The sequence below is a fragment of the Mangifera indica genome, chromosome 5 (genome assembly GCF_011075055.1).
Source record: "Mangifera indica cultivar Alphonso chromosome 5, CATAS_Mindica_2.1, whole genome shotgun sequence".
Taxonomy (NCBI): Eukaryota; Viridiplantae; Streptophyta; class Magnoliopsida; order Sapindales; family Anacardiaceae; genus Mangifera; species Mangifera indica.
Window position 1 is genome coordinate 2,550,706 of NC_058141.1, and position 10,835 is coordinate 2,561,540.

The window sequence follows — 10,835 nt, forward strand, 5'->3', positions numbered from 1 at the left end:
GGACAACTGTTCCCCTATATGGACAGGCATCCTTCCTTTAAAATTAAAAACAACAAATAGGATGATAGTTACACAAAGTGGGACGAGTGTCCCAATCTTGAAATCTAGTTTTTGTAGAAAACTTTTGGTGCAAAACATATGCAATTTGAATATTTTGATCATTTTAAAGATATTTTCAATGTGTTCCACTGTTCAAATGACTTTGAACATGTGTTTGAATCACCAAAACTTGGATATTCAGAAAATACATAAAGTAGCATATGTATCATAAAAACATATTGCAAACTAAGCACTTATATCCACATACAAGCATGCCAACACATTTATAATCATCAAAATGATATGTGACATGCAACTAAATGTCATAAATATCCAATGTCATACAAATCCATATCAGTATGCACAAATATGTATTTAATCATGCATGAGTATATATATACATACATAAGTGCAAAGGCATGTCAATAACCACCAAAACTATCCAAACACAACATAATCAACATGTTAAACAAATACATGTATCAAAAAAGCAAAAAATCACAAATACTTATTTTTAAGTATATCAAGTTCCATAACATACTTAGTTAACTCATGTAAACAAGCAAGTTCCACAACTTTTGCAAGACATCATCATATCTAATAATCATGATAAAATCAAGCAAATACATCATCACAAATATCATTTCAATCATGTTTCATGATAACTCAAAATTTATGCACTTACTTAACTTGTGTCAATCATCTCAAACTTTCTTCAAATATAGCAATATCTTTCCTTATCAAGAGACTTAGTTAAACTATTAGCAAATTGATGGTTAGTATCAATAAATTTGATTTGAATATCACCCTTACTAACATGTTCATACAAAAAATGATGTCTAATGTCTATATGCTTTGCTCTAGAATATAAGATAAAATTTTTGGAAAGTTAAATAGCACTTATATTGTCACAAAATATAGGAATGTTTTATTTTATTTTAAAACCAAAATCTAAAAGTTGTTGTATCATCCATAAAAATTATGCATGATAACTACCTGCGAAAACATATTCGACTTTTGTAGTAGATGTTGCCATCAAATTTTGTTGCTTTGAAAACCGTGAGACAAACATATTTCCTAAAAATTGATAAGTACCAATTGTTCTTTTCTTATCTATTTAACATCCTTCAAAATTGACATCCAAAAATACTGATAATTTGAATGAATATCTCTTAAGGTATGATAAACCAATATTTAGGGTTCCCTTAAGGTATCTCAAAATTTGTTTCATGGCATTTAAATCTGATTCCATAGGATTCACTTGAAAACATGCACATATGCATACACTAAACATGATATTAGACCTAGATGTAGTTAAATACAATAATCCACTTATTGTGCTTCTATATGCTTTGGTTTCAACACTTTTACCTCCTTCAAATTTATTCAATTCGAGTGAACTGCTCATGGAAGTGGGTTGCTCTTTGGTTTCTTACATGTTGAACCTTTTGAGAAGGTCTTTGACATACTTGACTTGGTTAAGTAAAATTTATTTAATTTGTAATCCAAGGAAGTAGTTACGTTCTCCCATCATGTTCATCTCAACCTACATTATTTTAGAAAAATATTTACAAAGAGACTAATTAGTAGCACTGAAGATAGTATCATCAACATAAATTTGAACAACCAAGATGTCTTGCATTTGGCTTTCTATAAATAAGATGGTATCCATTTTTCCTTTCGAAAAACCATTTTTACTTTAAAAAAGACTTAATCTTTCATATTACACTATAGGAGCTTGTTTTAAACTATATAAAGTTTTTCTTAGTTTGAAAACATGATTTGGAAATTTATGATTTTTGAAATTAGGAGGTTGTTCAACATAAACGTCCTCTTGAATAAAACCATTTAAAAAATCACTTTTAACATCCATTTAAAAAAGTTTGAAATCAAAATAACATGCATATGCAAACAAGATCCTAATTGCTTCTAATCTAACTATAAGTGCATAGGTTTTATCGAAATCGATGTCTTCCCTTGAGAGTACCCTTATACGACTAGTCTTGTCTTGTTTTGAGCAACAACTCTAGACTCATCCACCTTGTTTTGGTATACCCATTTTGTGCCAATGGTGGGATGATCCATTGGCCTTAGAACTAGTTCTCATACTTGGTTCTTTTCAAATTGGTTTAATTCTTCTTACATGGCAAACATCCAACTTTCATTTTGCAATGTCGTATTTAATCTCTTTGGATCTAGTTGTGATAAAAATGCCACAAACTCTTACGTATTTTGTAGAAAAGCCCTTTTCCTTAGACCTTGGGATGGATCTCCAATGATTTTTTCTTCATTAACCTTATCCTTCACCCTTGGGAATGCAGATTCCCTTTGATCTTTTTGAGGTTGCATGAGATTGTCTTCATATGACATTACCTCAAGTTGGTTTTCTTCTTCATTAAGCTTAAGAACTTCTTTGATTTGGAAATCCTCCATGAGCTCCACCACGTCATCTTAATTGTCCCTAGTAGCACACTTAAAAGAAGATTCATAAAAAATAACATGTATAGATTTTTCAACAACAAGTGTCCTTTTGTTGAAGACTCTATACGCTTTGAAGGTTGATGAATAGCCTAGAAAAATTATTTCATCCAATTTGGTATCAAATTTTCTTAGGTTATCCTTTCCATTGTTTAACACAAAACACTTACAACCAAATGGATGAAATATGCAATATTAGGATTTTTCTACTAATTATTGCCATATTGATGATGTAACATATGATATTGATGGTTTCACCCCAAAAAGATTTTAGCAAATCATACTCACACAACATGGTCTTAGCTATTTCTACTAATGTTATATTTCTCTTCTCAACAACTTCATTTTGTTGAGGAGTCGTAGGAGCTAAAAAGTTATGCTCATCATAGTATGCTTCAAAATCTGAATTTTCAAATTCTTTTTTATGATCACTTTTAATGCATGTAATTGCATAACCTATTTGGTTTTGCAATTTCTTAATGAATGGAGCAAATGTTTTGAAAGCATCATTTTTGTGTATAAGAAGTAATACTCATGTAAATCTTGAAAAATCATCAACTATTATAAAACAATAATGTTTTTCACTTTAACTTTAGTTCTAGATGGTCCACACAAGTCCATATACAATAGTTGTAAAGGCTAAAGGTTAAAATAAATTTTTTTCTTTCAAAACAAGTTTTTGTTTGTTTTCCTAAATTACATGCATTACAAATTTGGTCATTTTTTAAAACTAATTTTGGTAAACCTTTGACCAAATTCTTTTTTGAAATTTTTTTCATCACGTCAATACATGCAGGTCCTAACCTCTTATGTCATAGCCACATGTCTTCTTTCTTAGTTGACATAAGACATAAATCTCTAGATGAAATGTCATACAAGTCTATAATGTACATATTTGAATGTCTATGACTAATGAATGCAATTGCATTAGTGTAAGTGTTAACAATTTCACAACACAAAGAATAAAAACAAACTTTAAAACCATTTTCACATAATTTACTTATGTTAAGTAAATTATGTTTAAGACTTTCTACAAGTAAAACATCATTAATTAAGAGAGAAGAGTTACCTATGGTGCCTATGTCAATTACTTTCCCTTTGAAGTTGTCATCGAAGTTAATGTTTCCACCATCCTTAGCTATTAAAGAGGTGAAGAGGTTTTTGTTCCCAGTCATGTTCTTTGAACATCCACTATCAAAGTACCATTTACTTGACCTTTCGCTCTTGGCTTCAAGGCACATATATACGACAAAAACATTTAAGCTTTCTTTGGTACCTAAATGATTTTGGGTTCAATAAGGTTAACCTTAAAAGTCTTTTTAGGAACCCAAACCTTCTTGATCTTGAAGGGTTTGTCATTCCTAATTGGATATCCCCTAATGGTGTGACCAACAAAAGCACAATATTTGCATTTCATGTGCAATAAATGAGGTTTCTTTAATGGCCTATGATTTTCAATGAAAGGGTTAGCCTATTATAAGTTAGACCTTCTTTATTTATCTCAATCCTTTGTGATGCTAACATTTCATCTAATCTTTTTGTGCCAACTTTGAATTTATCTTATAGTTTATTTGAACTATCAAGTTTCTTCTTTAATTCAATATTTTTATTTTTAATGTTATCCAATTTTTTAATCAAGGATTCCTTTTTGTGCAAAACTAGTTCTAGTTACTATTTAGCTTTATTATGTTCATTTCTACTACTTTCTAACTTATTTTTCATACTGCAACATTTTTCTTTAAAGATTTATTCTTTGAACTAATGCATGTATATTCCATTACTAATGATTCAAATGCATCATGCAATTCTTCAAATGAATAAGAGTTAGTGTCATCTACCTCTTCTTCTAAGTTGCTCTTAGCCATGAAGCAAATATTGACCTTTTTTACCACTTTCTTGCTTTCGTTGCTTGAGTCATCACTTCCACTCCAAGTGGTGGTAAACAATTTTCTTTTGAATTTCTTCTTTTTTTTCTTTTTTCTCTTCCTTTTGAGAAAAGGACATACTAGTATAATGTGACCTGATTTCTTGCATTTATAGCATATGATCTCTTTCTCCTCTATTTCTTTTCCTTTTGATTGATTGAAGCTCTTTCCTTTATTCCTTTTGGACTTGGAGAGAAATTTGCTAAATTTATGGGTTAGAAGGTTTACATCGTTTTCATCCACTGAAGATTCTCTATCTTCCTCATTTTTCTCAATTGTTTTCAAGGCAGTGTCCTTTTTTAATTTTACTTCCTCTTACTTTGGTTTTTTTTTCATTTTCTAGGTCAAGAGACTTCTTACAAGCTCATTCATTTGTAACTTAGTGAGGTCTTTGGATTCCTCAATTGTTATTACCTTCATGGTCTGTGACTCCGATAGTGACCTTAACACCTTTTAACTAATTTTACTATTTTGAATCTCTTTACAAGACCCTTCAAGTCATTTACGAAGTTCAAAAATCTCTTATACATGTTTGTTATGCTTTTCCCTGTCTTTTTTTTCAAATAACTCATACTCACAAAAGAGAAGCTCAATTTTTTACTATTTGACTTGGCTTGTGCTTTCATGTGTTGTTTGGAGGATGGCCCAAACTTTTTTCAATATTTCACAAGCGAAAACTCTATTAAATTTAGTTGAGTCTAATGTACAAAATAATATGTTTATGACTTTAGCATTCAAACTCAACAATTTTTCATCTTCATCATTATATTTCATTTCAACCTTAGTTTGGAAAATTATTGAACATTGCTCATTATTGTGAGATTTCTAGGTACAAAGTCACCATGTTCAATAAATTTCCATAACTTATAGTTTATTGATCTAATGTGCAACCTCATTCTAATCTTTTATTGGGTGTAGTTTATTCCATAAAATAAGGTTGGTCTAGTAGTGCGCTGTCCTTCACTAAAAACTGCCTTAGAAGTACTTGTCATTATCAAATGATTTTAAACTCTAAAATTATTGAAAAACCCTAATAGCAAATTAATCCTAGGTGAGGGTGAATAAGATTATTAAAAAATAGAGCACCAAATTTACCAAATGAGATTTTTACTCAAAATTCCACAAACAATAATAAAAAAAACAACCAAAGCATAAAGTAAAAGAGTAGAGTTTAGAGAATGCTCAAGATTTTTAGAATGGTTCGGAGCTTTTCGTCCCAAGTCTCTTATGTCCACTTTTTCAAGTAATCGGCTTAAAGTTTTTACTTAAATCACTTCTAGATTACACTTATTGAATCGAGATTACATCCTTTTACAATAGTGATATGGATTTACAAGTAAGATGTGCCTCTAATAAGCTGATTTTACTTATTTGTACAAGTGTTTCTCTTAAATATATGAGTTTTTGGTTTCTAAAGAGAAATTGAGGTGATGATTTTTGAATGCTTTTGATATATTCTTTAACCCTTTTGGCTTCAATCTAACTTGATTATATAGCTTTGAGACTTGAAAGATTTATTGGATTCATTTTAGTAGTCATTGGCTTTTGAAAATGACATTTTAGCCTTGAAAGTGTGATTAGATGAGAGTCCTATATTGAAGAACAGGTGTCCTCTTACACATTTTAACTTTAGCGGCTTTGAAACAAACATTCAATGGTCAAATTCTTACAACATGCCACTCAAGGGATTGGCATCCCTTTTTTCAAGATGGGCGGCCTTCCTTACACCTTGAAATTCTAGAAAGTTTTAGGCATGAGAGGATGAGTAAAAGACAAGCAGAGGATGGGCATCTCACCTTGTTAACTTTGTTGATCATCCCAAATTTGCTTTTGATTAAATTGGAGAGGGGACGGGCATCACATAGTCGTCTCCTAATATAGGACGAGAGTCCTTTAATTGAGGACAGGCTTCCTTTTTCATTTGGCAAAAATTCTCGAGAGCTCTAGACTTGTAAGGATGAGTATAAGACTAGCAAAGGAACTAGGATCCCATTAGGGACAAGTATCTTGTACCGAAAAAATTAAACATTTACATTTTACTCATCTTTTAGTTATAAGAATTTTATACTATGAACTTTAGTAGCTTAATAAACATTTATTAACAACTTTAAACTTAATTTTGGCATAATAAAAACACCTAAGGGTCCAACAAAGTCAACATTATGTTAGCCTTTCTGCACATTAAAAATTTTTATATGATTATAATTCTCTTATAAAATGTGGAATGCCACAAGAGCACCTAATCCATTATATAACATTGCTTTAAAGCCAATCTTCTCATGGTATAAATCCATAAAAAAACATGTTTGAACATTCAAGTAGCAATCTCTATCTATAAGTGCATGTGTTTACACATATACTTGGATAAATATCCTTAGGTTGGTAGAATCGTGACGAGGGATCAATAAGGTGTTTGATCATGACGACCCTATATTCACATATGGTGGCCAATCTAAAAATGTCCCAACCAAGGGTACAAATAATACGACAATACTATTATAATGTTAAACGACCTTACTGAAAAAAAGCAATGGATCTCACGTATCAAGGTTGTGGGTGTCAAACTAGTGCAACATATGAGTAAATGTTGGAAGCATGTCCGTTAGATTGACTTATCAAGAGAATTCCATATAGATGGTAACTTTAGTATTTATAGAACATATCCTTTTAATAGAATGTGGTGCATGTGATGCTTAAACTTGAGATCATTTAACATTAGCCCAATGTAGCCTTTTCTGGAAAGTTATTATAACGATAATGGTTGATTATGTACAGAAGTGTAGAAAGACTATGATGAATTAAGAAAAGATTCATCACTCTCAAGTACGTGGCTAGATATCTCAATGCCCAGTTTGGCTATGACAACAAAATAAATCTATGTGTATAGAGGAAATGCATTGGTGCTTGATCCAATGATTACGTCTTTATTGCTTAATTAATCAAACATTTATGTCGAAGATGAATTGAGGTAAAGACTACTTCTATAGATCGATATAAGGGGTAAATAGTCATGATTGAAAAGGTTAAGAATTTATTAAGCATACAATAAATCACATCATTATTTAGACCTATATTACAGAGTAAATATGAATAAAATCATATTATGATAAATGTCTTACTCATTGTTGGACTTTAAATAATTACTATCCCTTATGTGTTGCCATATTGGGAAATTTTTTAGTAATAATCAATGATTAAAATAATTAAAGAAAATTATCATCCTTGTTTAAGTATTAAAAGATTACTAATGTAATCTTGATTTTGTTACAATTTTAATATTATTTGTTAATTTTTTAGGATTAAAATACTCTTATTTTCAATTAATATAACAAGTCATGCTATGCAATGTTAATTTTTTGTTGATTCAAATTAGAAAATTGGGATTATGTGCATTTAAACTCTTTTTGTCAAATAAAGAAAATAAATGATATTGGGGATTTTTTTTTTTTTTTGATATCATCTTATGCAATATTTTGTTCAAAATCTTCGGGTTAATTGGAATTGGTTTTGTGTCAACCCTAATCTGATCCAAATTACTTTTCATATAAAAAATCATAACTTTAACTCGATTTTTTTATATTATATCATGTTATATCGGGTTAATAAGTAGTGTCAAATTTTGTCAAGTCTATCCTTATTTAGGTATTAAAATATTACCAAAGTAATCTTAATTTTGTTATAATTTTATTTTTTATATTAAAAGATTATTTTATTTTTAATTTAAAGTTATTATTGTTTGAGTTTAAAATTTGATAGTTAAAACTAGGTAATATTATAATAATAATAACGGAAAAGTTATTATTATTATTTGTTTTCTGTACTGTTATTTTTTATATGTGATTTTTCTTTTTATTTATCAGAAAATGAAGTTAATTTAACATTATTAAACAGAATTTAACATGATTAGTATTAAAATTGGTGTTTAAACAATTTTTGAAAAGGCTGGAATTGTTTGGAATGATCCTACTTGATGAGTGGGATATTTTCTGGATTCGAGGGGTGGTTTCTATATTATTTTTATGTTTAAATTTTTTTAAATTAAAACTATTAATACTAATTAATCCACAGGTCGAGATCTAAAGGTGGCTCTGATAAAGAGTGGTTTCCAATTGTTTTTGCTGCCCATTTTTTTTCTGGGCCTCGGCCAGGATGAACCTTGTACATGAAATAGTCCAATTGCAAGATGCACCAAAACATAAATGTGTAAGAACAATACTTTTGGGCCAAAATTCGGAATTATCCTCTCGTCTGGAAATGGCTCCTTGCCTGCTGCAACAGCATTTCTTTGCCTCTGGCTGATGCAATTTCCAGCCTCTGTTCTTCCAAGGGCAACTGATTTGCTCCTTTTTGGAACTGGAATCATTCCAGAACCTGCCTGCAGAATGCTGCTTTCCTCTTGGTTTTTTGCAAAATGCTGGTCTGAGTGATTTTAAGTGATAGTTGTGCAATATGATTTTATGGGGGCTGGTAGTGGCTTGCAGTCATACAAGAGGTTGGTTTCTTTGCTGCAATTATAACCCTTGGTTCAAGGCTGCACCCTTGGTAGTTTTGGTTTTTGTTGGGGTTCTTTTTGTTAGCTGTTGTAAATAGTTTGCACATGTTATCTTGTCTTCAGTCTTGCTAACGTGGAAATAGTCAGAAAAGATGAGTTTAATTAGTTTCTCTGTTTCGGTCTTTCGTTTTTATAAATAAATTTTACTTACAAAAGAAAAAACAATGTTATGTATACATATTTTGAGTATACAAAATAGGTACACAGATAAAGTATAATTATGTGATTAAGTATTATTTTAATCTTATTTCAAAATTATCCAATCACATGATGACATATCATTTATATATCCATTTTATGTCTTCAAAGTGTATGAATATAGTTTTATTAAATATAAAACTCAACATGCTAGTATTGAATCAATTTTAGCTATGAGATTGACAAGTTATTCCTATCTGATGTCGATGTTATAATCTCAAATGTAAGGTATGAGATTTGAATCTCACATTGAAAAACATGAACTTTTAGTTTGAGATTTATATAACTTTTGGTTTTCTAATCTCAATAGCTAGTTTTTGAGTTATGGTTCTCCCACTGTTCATATCATTTGGTATTACTCCCAGTTGCAATCGCTTTGATCCTACATTGGAAAGAACAAGTTTATAATATAGAATTTATATGACTTTAAGCTCTCTAATTTTAATAACTAATTTTTTAATTGTGATTCTCCCAAAAGTTATATCAATTGAATGTGTTGAAGTGACATATTTTTACTAATTAATTTCATTCTCTTTTCCACAAACACTAAATATGTTGTTTTGCTAAACCTAGTTGAAGGGCTATAGATTTTACTTGTTATAGGGACAATGCTGATAAGTAAAACTTCAACTTCTAGAATCTTTGATATATTATAAAATATTGAATTAAATTAGTTTAAAGTTACATGATGAGCTAATACAACATTTCTGAATATGTGGATTTCTTGAAATTTACTTACATGATGATCAAGAAGGGATTCATTAACTCAAAGTCATTGGATTTGGAGTATTTACTGACTCAATAATTATCTAGTTTCGAGTTCTTATACAAACATCGATAAATATTGAAAACAAAATCTCTTGCTAGGGTCTAATATAAGTCATAAAAAGGATCTTCATGATAACACATTTCAAATATATCGATTGATGATTTGGTAACATATTGAGACCAGGATTTTGATGAACCATGAACTCGTATTCAATTAGGATTTGACAACATAAAGATTTTACTTATATGAAACTTATAATCAAAAATAGGTTCGATGAAATATGTCTTCATCATAGTTTAGAGATTATGACACATTGTCAGATGTTTCCCATAGTTGTTGAGTTTTTAGACATATTTTTCAATTCATCCGAAATCAACTCACGACTACACCATGATAAACCTAAATGGTCGTACCAATAAACCAAGTGTTTCACAGAGGCAAAGAATTGATTATCCAAGGATGGCTAGCACCTTCCAAGGGTAATAAAAGTAACATTATATAAAATGTTACATGAATGCGAAAATGATATTTTAAAGGTTAAGTTATCAATGAGATAAAACATGAGTAGCTATTGTATATTAGATATACAAGCATGACTATTAAATAAACTATGTTATTTAAGAAGTCCCATGCAAAATTATACAATTGCAATTGGGTCCACCATTAGATAAAGCACATATTAGTTCATTTTACTTATGTAAACTCATTTTGCTAGAAAAATTTCTCTCACTTCTTTCTCTATCTCTACATTCAACCAAGGGTCAAAACTTGCTTGGTTTAGTGCAACTTCTAGAGGTCTCACACTTGTATTGCTCCACTCCATCATCTTTATCAATGAATAGCTTGAAGAAGGTAAAAAAATGTAACTATTCTT